Here is a 9,820-nt window from a genome sequence, read left to right as displayed (position 1 = left end):
TCAAAGGATCTGTCCAACAAGAAGATCTAACAATTTTAAATATCTAGGCCCCTAACATGGGAATAGCCAACTATATAAACCAATTAATAACAAAATCAAAGAAACACATCGACAATAATACAATCATAGTAGGGGACTTGAACACTCCCCTCACTGAAACGGACAGATCATCCAAGCAAAAGATCAACAAGGAAATAAAGGCCTTAAAGGACACACTGGACCAGATGGACATCACAGATATATTCAGAACATTCCATCCAAAGCAACAGAATACACATTCTTCTCTAGTGCACATGGAACATTCCCCAGAATAGCTCACATCCTGGGTCACAAATCAGGTCTCAACCGGTACCAAAAGATTGGGATCATTCCCTGCATATTTTCAGACCACAATGCTCTGAAGCTAGAACTCAATCACAAGAGGAAATTTGGAAAGAACCCAAATACATGGAGACTAAACAGCATCCTTCTAAAGAATGAGTGGGTCAACCAGGAAATTAAAGAAGAATTGAAAAAATTCATGGAAACAAATGATAATGAAAACACAACGGTTCAAAATCTGTGGGACACAACAAAGGCAGTCCTGAGAGGAAAATATATAGCGGTACAAGCCTTTCTCAAGAAACAAGAAAGGCCTCAGGTACACAACCTAACCCTACACCTAAAAGAGCTAGAGATAGAACAAGAAAGAAACCCTAAACCCAGCAGGAGAAGAGAAATCATAAAGATCAGAGCAGAAATCAATGAAATAGAAACCAAAAAACAATAGAACAAATCAACGAAACTAGGAGCTGGTTCTTTGAAAGAATTAATAAGATCGATAAACCCCTGGCCAGACTTATCAAAAAGAAAAGAGAAAGGACCCAAATAAATAAAATCATGAATGAAAGAGGAGAGATCACAACGAACACCAAAGAAATACAGACAATTATAAGAACATACTATGAGCAACTCTACGCCAACAAATTTGACAATCTGGAAGAAATGGATGCATTCCTAGAGACATATAAACTACCACAACTGAACCAGGAAGAAATAGAAAACCTGAACAGACCCATAACCAGTAAGGAGATTGAAACAGTCATCAAAAATCTCCAAACAAACGAAAGCCCAGGGCCAGATGGCTTCCCAGGGGAATTCTACCAAACATCTAAAGAACTAATTCCTATTCTCTTGAAACTGTTTTAAAAAGTAGAAATGGAAGGAAAACTTCCAAACTCATTTTATGAGGCCAGCATCACCTTGATCACAAAACCAGACAAGGGTCCCATCAAAAAAGAGAACAACAGGGACGCCTGGGTGGCTCAGTTGGTTAAGCAGCTGCCTTGGGCTCAGGTCATGATCCCAGCGTCCTGGGATCGAGTCCCACATTGGGCTCCTTGCTCATCAGGGAGCCTGCTTCTCCCTCTGCCTCTGCCTGCCATTCTGCCTGCGCTTGCTCTCTCTCCCTCTCTCTCTGACAAATAAATAAATAAAACCTTTAAAAAAAAAAAAGAGAGAGAACAACAGACCAATATCCTTGATGAACACAGATGCCATAATTCTCACCAAAATGCTAGCCAATAGGATTCAACAGTACATTAAAAGGATTATTCACCACGACCAAATGGGATTTATTCCAGGGCTGCAAGGTTGGTTCAACATCCACAAATCAATCAGTGTGATACAACACATTAATAAAAGAAAGAACAAGAACCATATGTTACTCTCAATAGATGCTGAAAAAGCATTTGACAAAGTACAGCATCCCTTCCTGAATAAAACTCTTCAAGGTGTAGGGATAGAGGTGACATATCTCAATATTACCAAAGCCATCTATGAAAAACCCACCACAAATATCATTCTCAATGGAGAAAAACTGAAAGCTTTTCCACTAAGGTCAGGAACATGGTAGGGATGTCCATTATCGCCACTGCTAGTCAACATAGTACTAGAAGTCCTAGCCTCAGCAATCAGACAACAAAAGGAAATTAAAGGCATCCAAATTGGCAAAGAAGAAGTCAAACTATCACTCTTTGCAGATGATATGATACTATATGTGGAAAACCCAAAAGACTCCACTCCAAAACTGCTAGAACTTGTACAGGAATTCAGTAAAGTGTCAGGATATAAAATCAATGCACAGAAATCAGTTGCATTTCTCTACACCAACAACAAGACAGAAGAAAGAGAAATTAAGGAGTCCATCCCATTTACAATTGCACCCCAAACCATAAGATACCTAGGAATAAACCTAACCAAAGAGGCGAAGGATCTATACTCAGAAAACTATACAGTACTCATGAAAGAAATTGAGGAAGACATAAAGAAATGGAAAAATGTTCCATGCTCCTGGATTGGAAGAACAAATATTGTTAAAATGTCTATGCTACCTAAAGCAATCTACACATTTAGTGCAATTCCTATCAAAGTACCATCCATTTTTTTCAAAGAAATGGAACAAATAATCCTAAAATGTATATGGAACCAGAAAAGACCTCGAATAGCCAAAGGAATATTGAAAAAGAAAGCCAAAGTTGGTGGCATCACAATTCCGGACTTCAAGCTCTATTACAAAGCTGTCATCATCAAGACAGCATGGTAGTGGCACAAAAACAGACACATAGATCAATGGAACAGAATAGAGAGCCCAGAAATAGACCCTCAACTCTATGGTCAACTAATCTTCAACAAAGCAGGAAAGAATGTCCAATGGAAGAAAGACAGCCTCTTCAATAAATGGTTTGGGAAAATTGGGCAGCCACATGCAGAAAAATGAAATTGGACCATTTCCTTACACCACACACGAAAATAGACTCAAAATGTATGAAGGGCCCAATGTGAGAAAGGAATCCATCAAATTCCTTGAGGAGAACACAGGCAGCAACCTCTTTGACCTCAGCCGCAGCAACGTCTTCCTAGGAACATCGCCAAAGGCAAGGGAAGCAAGGGCAAAAATGAACTATATTGGGATTTCATCAAGATCAAAAGCTTTTGCACAGCAAAGGAAACAGTTAACAAAACCGAAAGACAACTGACAGAATGGGAGAAGATATTTGCAAATGACATATCGGATAAAGGGCTAGTGTCCAAAATCTATAAAGAGCTTAGCAAACTCAACACCCAAAGAACAAATAATCCAATCAAGAAATGGGCAGAAGACATGAACAGACATTTCTGCAAAGAAGACATCCAGATGGCCAACAGACACATGTGCTCCACATCACTCGGCATCAGGGAAATACAAATCAAAACCACAATGAGATATCACCTCACACCAGTCAGAATGGCTAAAATTAACAAGTCAGGAAATGACAGATGCTGGCGAGGATGCGGAGAAAGGGGAACCCTCCTACACTGTTGGTGGGAATGCAAGCTGGTGCAACCACTCTGGAAAACAGCATGGAGGTTCCTCAAAATGTTGAAAATAGAGCTACCCTATGACCCAGCAATTGTACTACTGGGTATTTACCCTAAAGATGCAACGTAGTGATCCAAAGGGGCACGTGCACCCGAATGTTTATAGCAGCAATGTCCACAATAGCCAAACTATGGAAAGAACCTAGATGTCCATCAACAGATGACTGGATAAAGAATATGTGGTATATATACACAATGGAATACTATGCAGCCATCAAAAGAAGTGAAATCTTGCCATTTGCGACGACGTGGATGGAACTAGAGGGTATCATGCTTAGCGAAATAAGTCAATCAGAGAAAGACAACTATCATATGATCTCCCTGATATGAAGAAGTGGAGATGCAACATGGGGGGTTAAGGGGGTAGGAGAAGAATAAATGAAACAAAATCGGATTGGGAGTGAGACAAACCATAAGTGACTCTTAATCTCAGAAAACAAACTGAGGTTTGCTGGGGGGAGGGGGTTTGGAGAGGGGGGTGGGGTTATGGACATTGTGGAGGATATGTGCTATGGTGAATGCTGTGAAGTGTGTCAACCTGGCGATTCACAGACCTGTACCCCTGGGGATAAAAATATATTATATGTTTATAAAAAATAAAAAAAATTAAAAAAGAAAAAAAAATAATTGACCATATAGTGGTGAATTTATTTCTGGGTTTTCTATTCTGTTCTACTGATCTATGTAATATTTCTGTGCCAGTACCATACTGTTTTGATTTTTATAGCTTTCTAATTAGCTTGAAGTTAACTTTCTATGTGATTGTGATGCCTCTAGCTTTGCTTTTCCTTTTCAAGATTGCTTTGGCTATTCAGGATCTTTAGTGGTTCCATACAAATTTTAAGACAGTTTTTTCTAGCTCTGTGAAAAATGCTAGTGGTATTTCGATAGGGATTTCATTAAAAGTGTAGATTGCTTTGATTAGTATAGACATTTTCACAATATTTGTACTTCCAATCCATGAGCATGGAATGTCTTTCCATTTCTTTGTGTCATTTTCAGTTTCTTTCATCTGTGTTTTATACTTTTCAGAGTACAGGTCTTTCACCTCTTTGTTTAGATTTATTCCTGGGTATTTTATTATTTTGGGGCCAATTGCAAAGAAGATTATTAATTTCTCTTTCTGCTGCTTCATTATTGGTGTATAGAAATGCAATAGATTTCCATACATTGATTTTATATCCTATGACTTTGCTGAAATCATGTATTAGTTCTAGAAAATTTTTGGCGGAGTCTTTCAAGTTTTCTTCATAGAGTATCCTGTCATCTGCAAATAGTGAAAAATTGACTTTTTCCTTGGTGATTTGGATGCCTTTTCTTTGTGTTATCTGATTACTGAGGCTAGGAATTTCAGTTATATATTGAGTAAGAGTGGACACCCTTGTCTTGTTCTTGCTCTTAATTTTCCCCCATTAAGGATGATGTTTACTGTGGGTTTTTCGTATATGTCCTTTATTATGTTGAAGTATGTTCCTTCCAAACCTATTTTGTTGAGGGTTTTTTTTTTAATCATCAATGAATTTTGTACTTTTTCAAGTGCTTTTTCTGTGTCTCTTGAAATGATCATATAGTGATTATCCTTATTCTTTTTGATGTCACATACCATGTTGATTGACTTGAGACTATTGAACCACACTTGTAGCCAAGAAATAAATCTCACTTGATGGTGGTGAATACAATTTTTAATGGATTGTTAGATTCACTTTGCTATTATTTGGTTGAGGATTTTTGCATCTATATTCATAAAGGGTAATGGACTGTAGTTCTTTTCTATACTGGTATCTTTACCTGGTTTTGGTATCAAATGAATTTGGAAGTTTTCTTTATCTTCTATTTTTTGGAAAAGGTTGAGTAGAATAGGTATTAACTCTTCTTTAAATGCTTAGTAGAATACATCTGTGAAGCCATCTGTTCTGGACTTTTGTTTGTTGGGGACTTTTTGATTACTGGCTCAATTTCCTTGCTGGTAATTGGCTGTTCATATTTTCTATTTCTTCCTGCTTCAGTTTTTGTAGTTTACCTATTTCTACAAAATTATCCATTTTTTCAAGGTAATCTAATTTGTGGTTATAAAGCTTTTCATAAAAGTCTTTTGAAATTGTGTTTCTGTGCTGGTTTTATTTCTCCTCTCTCATTTGTGATTTTATTTATTTGCATCCTTTTTCTTTTTTCTTCTTGATAAGTCTGGATAGAGGTGTTCCAATTTTATTCTTTTTTTTTTTCCCCAAATAACCAGATCCTGGTTTCATTGATCTCTTCTATTGTTTTTCTAGTTTCTATATCATTCATTTCTGCTCTTATTTTTATTATTTCCCTCCTTCTGCTGGTTTGGTTTTTGTTTGTTGCTCTTTTTCTAGATCCTTTAGGGGTAAAGTTAGATTGTTTATTGGATTTTTCTTTTCTTCTGGAGGTAGGCCTGTATTGCTATCAACTTCCCTCTTAAAACTGCTTTTGCTTCATCCCAAAGGTTTTGGACTGTTGTGTTTTCATTTTCATTTGTTTCCATGTACTTCCTAATTTCTTTTTTAATTTCCTGGTTGACCCATTCATTGTTATTTAACTGTCATATATTTATGGCAATTTCTATATTTTTCTTGTGGTTGGCTTCTAGTTTCATAGCATCATGGTCAGAAAAGATGGGTAATATGACTTCGATCTTGAATTCGTTGAAGCTTGTTTTGTGGCCTAATATGTGACATATACTGGAGAATATTCCATGTGCCTTTGAAAAGAATATGTTTTATGCTGCTTTAGGATAGAATGTTCTGAATATATCTGTTAATTGCATCCATCCTGTATGTCATCCAAAGCCACTGTTTCCTTATTTATTTTCTATTTGGATGATCTGTCCATTGATGTAAGTGGGTGTTGAAGTCCCCTGCTATTATTGAGTTAGTACTGATTCATTCTTTATGTTTGTTATTGACTATTTCATGTACTCGGGTGCTCCTATGCTGGATGCATAATTATTTACAATTGATATATGTTCTTGTTGGATTGTTCCCTTTATTATTATAGGGTATTATTCTTTGTCTCTTGTACAGTCTTTGTTTTAAAGACTTTGTGGATTCACAGCAAGATGGCAGAAGAGTAGGGGACCTTGTTTTACTGGGTCCCTTGAATTCAGCTGGATATCAATCAAACCATTCTGAACACCTGTAAATTCAGATTCAGATATAAGAAAATATATTTGGAACTCTACAAGTAGAAAAGCGACTACTTTTTGCAAGGTAGGAGGTAAGGAGTTGTGAATCTGCAGGGAGATATTGGAAGGTAAATGGAGGGGGGAGAGAGCATCTGTAAGCTGGCTACTGGAAAGTGATATAACACTGGAACTCAAAATCAGAACCCTTAGAAAACTGCTCCAGTGAGAGACATCCCTTTCTGAAAGGAGCTCAGAGGATGAAAAGGGAAGAACCCTAGGTGAGTCATCGTGGTCTCAAGATCCCAGGAGACACAAACAACAGGGATGCCTGAACCGATAGATTGTCCAAGCATTGGAGCAGTGAAACTGTTTATGGTCAGTGATCCCAGGAGGGACTCTCATCTCAGGTCGCTATAAACCACAAGCTGGGCTGGTCAGATGACCGCTCTTCGCCTGAGCACCCGAAAAAGAACTGGAATGTGTGTTCATTTAGTATCCCCTGGGAGGGGCAAAATAGCTGTGCACGTGGCTAGGCAGCAGACCTCAGGGTGGTAGGGCCCCAGAGGGGACTGTGAGGTGGTGCCCAGCCATGACCCAGAAGCAGTGGAGCAGGGTAGACACTCAAGTCCAAAACCGCTTACACTTGCAAGGGCACAAAGCACATTGAAGCTTGAGGGTACCTGGGACTCCCCATAGGAGGATTGCAGTGGGTGCACACCACAAGAGTCAGAGGAGTTTGGTACACACGAAAGTGAAAATGGTTTATCCTAGAGGGTTTATTGAAGAGGGGGGATCATAATCTCTCAGCTCTGGGCTGGAGATCTGGTATCAGCCATTTTCTTATCTGATCCTCTGAAGAGGCTCCAAAACCTCCAGGGAACAAAAACCACAGAGGATGAGCTTCCACTGAACCCATCCCCCTGACGAGGTGTGAGGCAACTCCACCAGGCAAAGACACATGGGAAGCAGCACAGCAGGCCTCTCCTGAAGAAGACAGACTGGAAAAATAGGTGGACTACAGCTTTATGGATACAAGACTATAAAACTCCAGCTCCAGGGAAAAATAGTATATTGAGTTACAGATGTTTTCTCATGACTCATTTATCTTTCAGTCTAAAATTTTCCATATCCTTTTTTTCTCCATTTCAAGTAGATTCTTATCTTACCAAGTTAAGTTCCTTTTAAGCTTTTATTTTTTACATCTACATTTTATAGACATGTGCTTCATTTTAATCCTATTTTCATTCTATTTGATTAGATGACAGATAATAGATAAATAGAGAGATAGATAGATAGATGATTAATAGATAGATGTTAGATGCAGAGTCATCTAACAAACAAACCAAAATTTGAACAGGAACAAGTGGATCACTCTGCTTTGTCCACCCTGTGAGATTATAGTCTCCCTCCCTTTTTTTTTTTATTGTTTTGTTTCATTTTGGTTTTGTTTGCTTTTCTGTGGCGGCTTCTGACCAATTCACATTTTTCTAAGGTGTATTTCGTTTGGGTCATGGTTGACATTTTGGACTCTGCTCATTTGATCACACACCCTTTTCTGGGCAAAATGGCTAGAAGGAAGAATGCACAATAAAAGAAAGACCAGAGGCCATGTTCTCTGCTTCAGAGTTAATTTATTTTGATAAAGTAAGATGTCAGAGATGGAATTCAGGATAGCAATTATAGAGTTAATCATTAGGTTTAAAAAAAGCATAAATTATAATACAGAATATATTTCATATATATAGCATTTATATATTATAATTTTATATATATATATATATTATATTGTAATCAATTATAATACAGAATATAATACAGAATCTCTAATGGTGGGAATGAAATCTAATCAGGCCGAACATAGACTGCTATGGATGTGATGCAGTCTAAATTAGATGTTTTAACAGCCAGGGGCAATGATGCAGAAGAGAGAATAAGTGATCTAGAGGACAGGCTGAAAAGGAAGGAAGTTGAGGAAAAGAAAGAAAGACAACTAATAGCCCATGAAGAAAGGTTTCAAGCAATTAATGAAGCTATGGAATGAGCTAATGTCAGAATTACTGGGGTGCCTGAGAGAGTGGGGAGAGAGAAAAGGTCAGAAGGCATATTTGTGAAAATCATAGCTGAGAACTTCCCTAATCTGGGGAAGGAAACAAGCATTTGTGTCCAAAAGGCAAAGAGGACTCCCCCCAAAATTGATAAAAATAGATCAACACCCTGACATATAATGGTGAAGCTTGTAAACCATAAAGAAAAGGAAACAATCCTGAGAATAGCTAGTTCTTTACGTGCAGAGGGAGGAACATCAGAATAACATCAGGCATATCCACAGAAACCAGGCAGACAAGAAAGGGCTGGCAAGATATATTCAGGGTACTAAATGAGAACATGCAGCGAAGAATACTTTATCCAGCAAAACTGTCTACACGGAATGGAAGGAGAGGTAAATGACATCCAGGACAGACAGAAACTGAAAGAATATGAGGCCACCAAGCCACCAAGAAATATTAAGGGGAATATTGTAAGTGAAGAAAGAGCCCAAGAATAACATAGACCAGAAAATAACAGAGACAATCTACAAAACAGAGATTCTGAGGCAATACAATGGCAATAAATCCATATCTTTCAATAGTTACTCTGAATGTAAATGGGCTGAATGCTCCAACCAAGAGACACAGGGTATCAGATTGGATAGCAAGAACTATCCATATCCTGCCTACAAGAGACTCATATTAGACCTAAAGACACTTACAGACTGAAAGTGACAAGATGGAGAACGCTACCATGGTTATAGACTTCAAAAGAAAGCTGGGGTAGCAATTCTCATTTCAGACAAATTAGATTTTAAATGAAGGACTGTGGTAAGAGATGTAGAGGACATTATATCACACTTAAAAGGTCTATCCAACAAGAAGATCTAATAATTGTAAATATATGGGCCCCCAATGTGGGAGCAACCAATTATATAAGCCCATTAATAACCAAAGTAAAGAAACATATTGATAATAATACATTAATAGTAGAAGACTTTAACACCCCACTCTCAGCAATGAACAGATCATCTAAGCAGAAGATCAACAAAGAAACAAGAACTTTGAATGACACATTAGACCAGATGGACTTCACAGATACATACAGAATATTCCATCATAAAACAACAGAATACTCATTCTTATCGAGTTCACATGGAACTTTCTCCAGAATAGATCACATACTGGGTCACAAATCAGGTCTCAACTTACATCAATAGATTATAATTATTCCTTGCATATTTTTAGA

The sequence above is a fragment of the Enhydra lutris genome, unplaced genomic scaffold (genome assembly GCF_002288905.1).
Source record: "Enhydra lutris kenyoni isolate GAN:26980312 unplaced genomic scaffold, ASM228890v2 scaffoldscaffold37, whole genome shotgun sequence".
In the NCBI taxonomy this organism is placed as follows: domain Eukaryota; kingdom Metazoa; phylum Chordata; class Mammalia; order Carnivora; family Mustelidae; genus Enhydra; species Enhydra lutris.
This window is presented reverse-complemented; position numbering follows the sequence as displayed.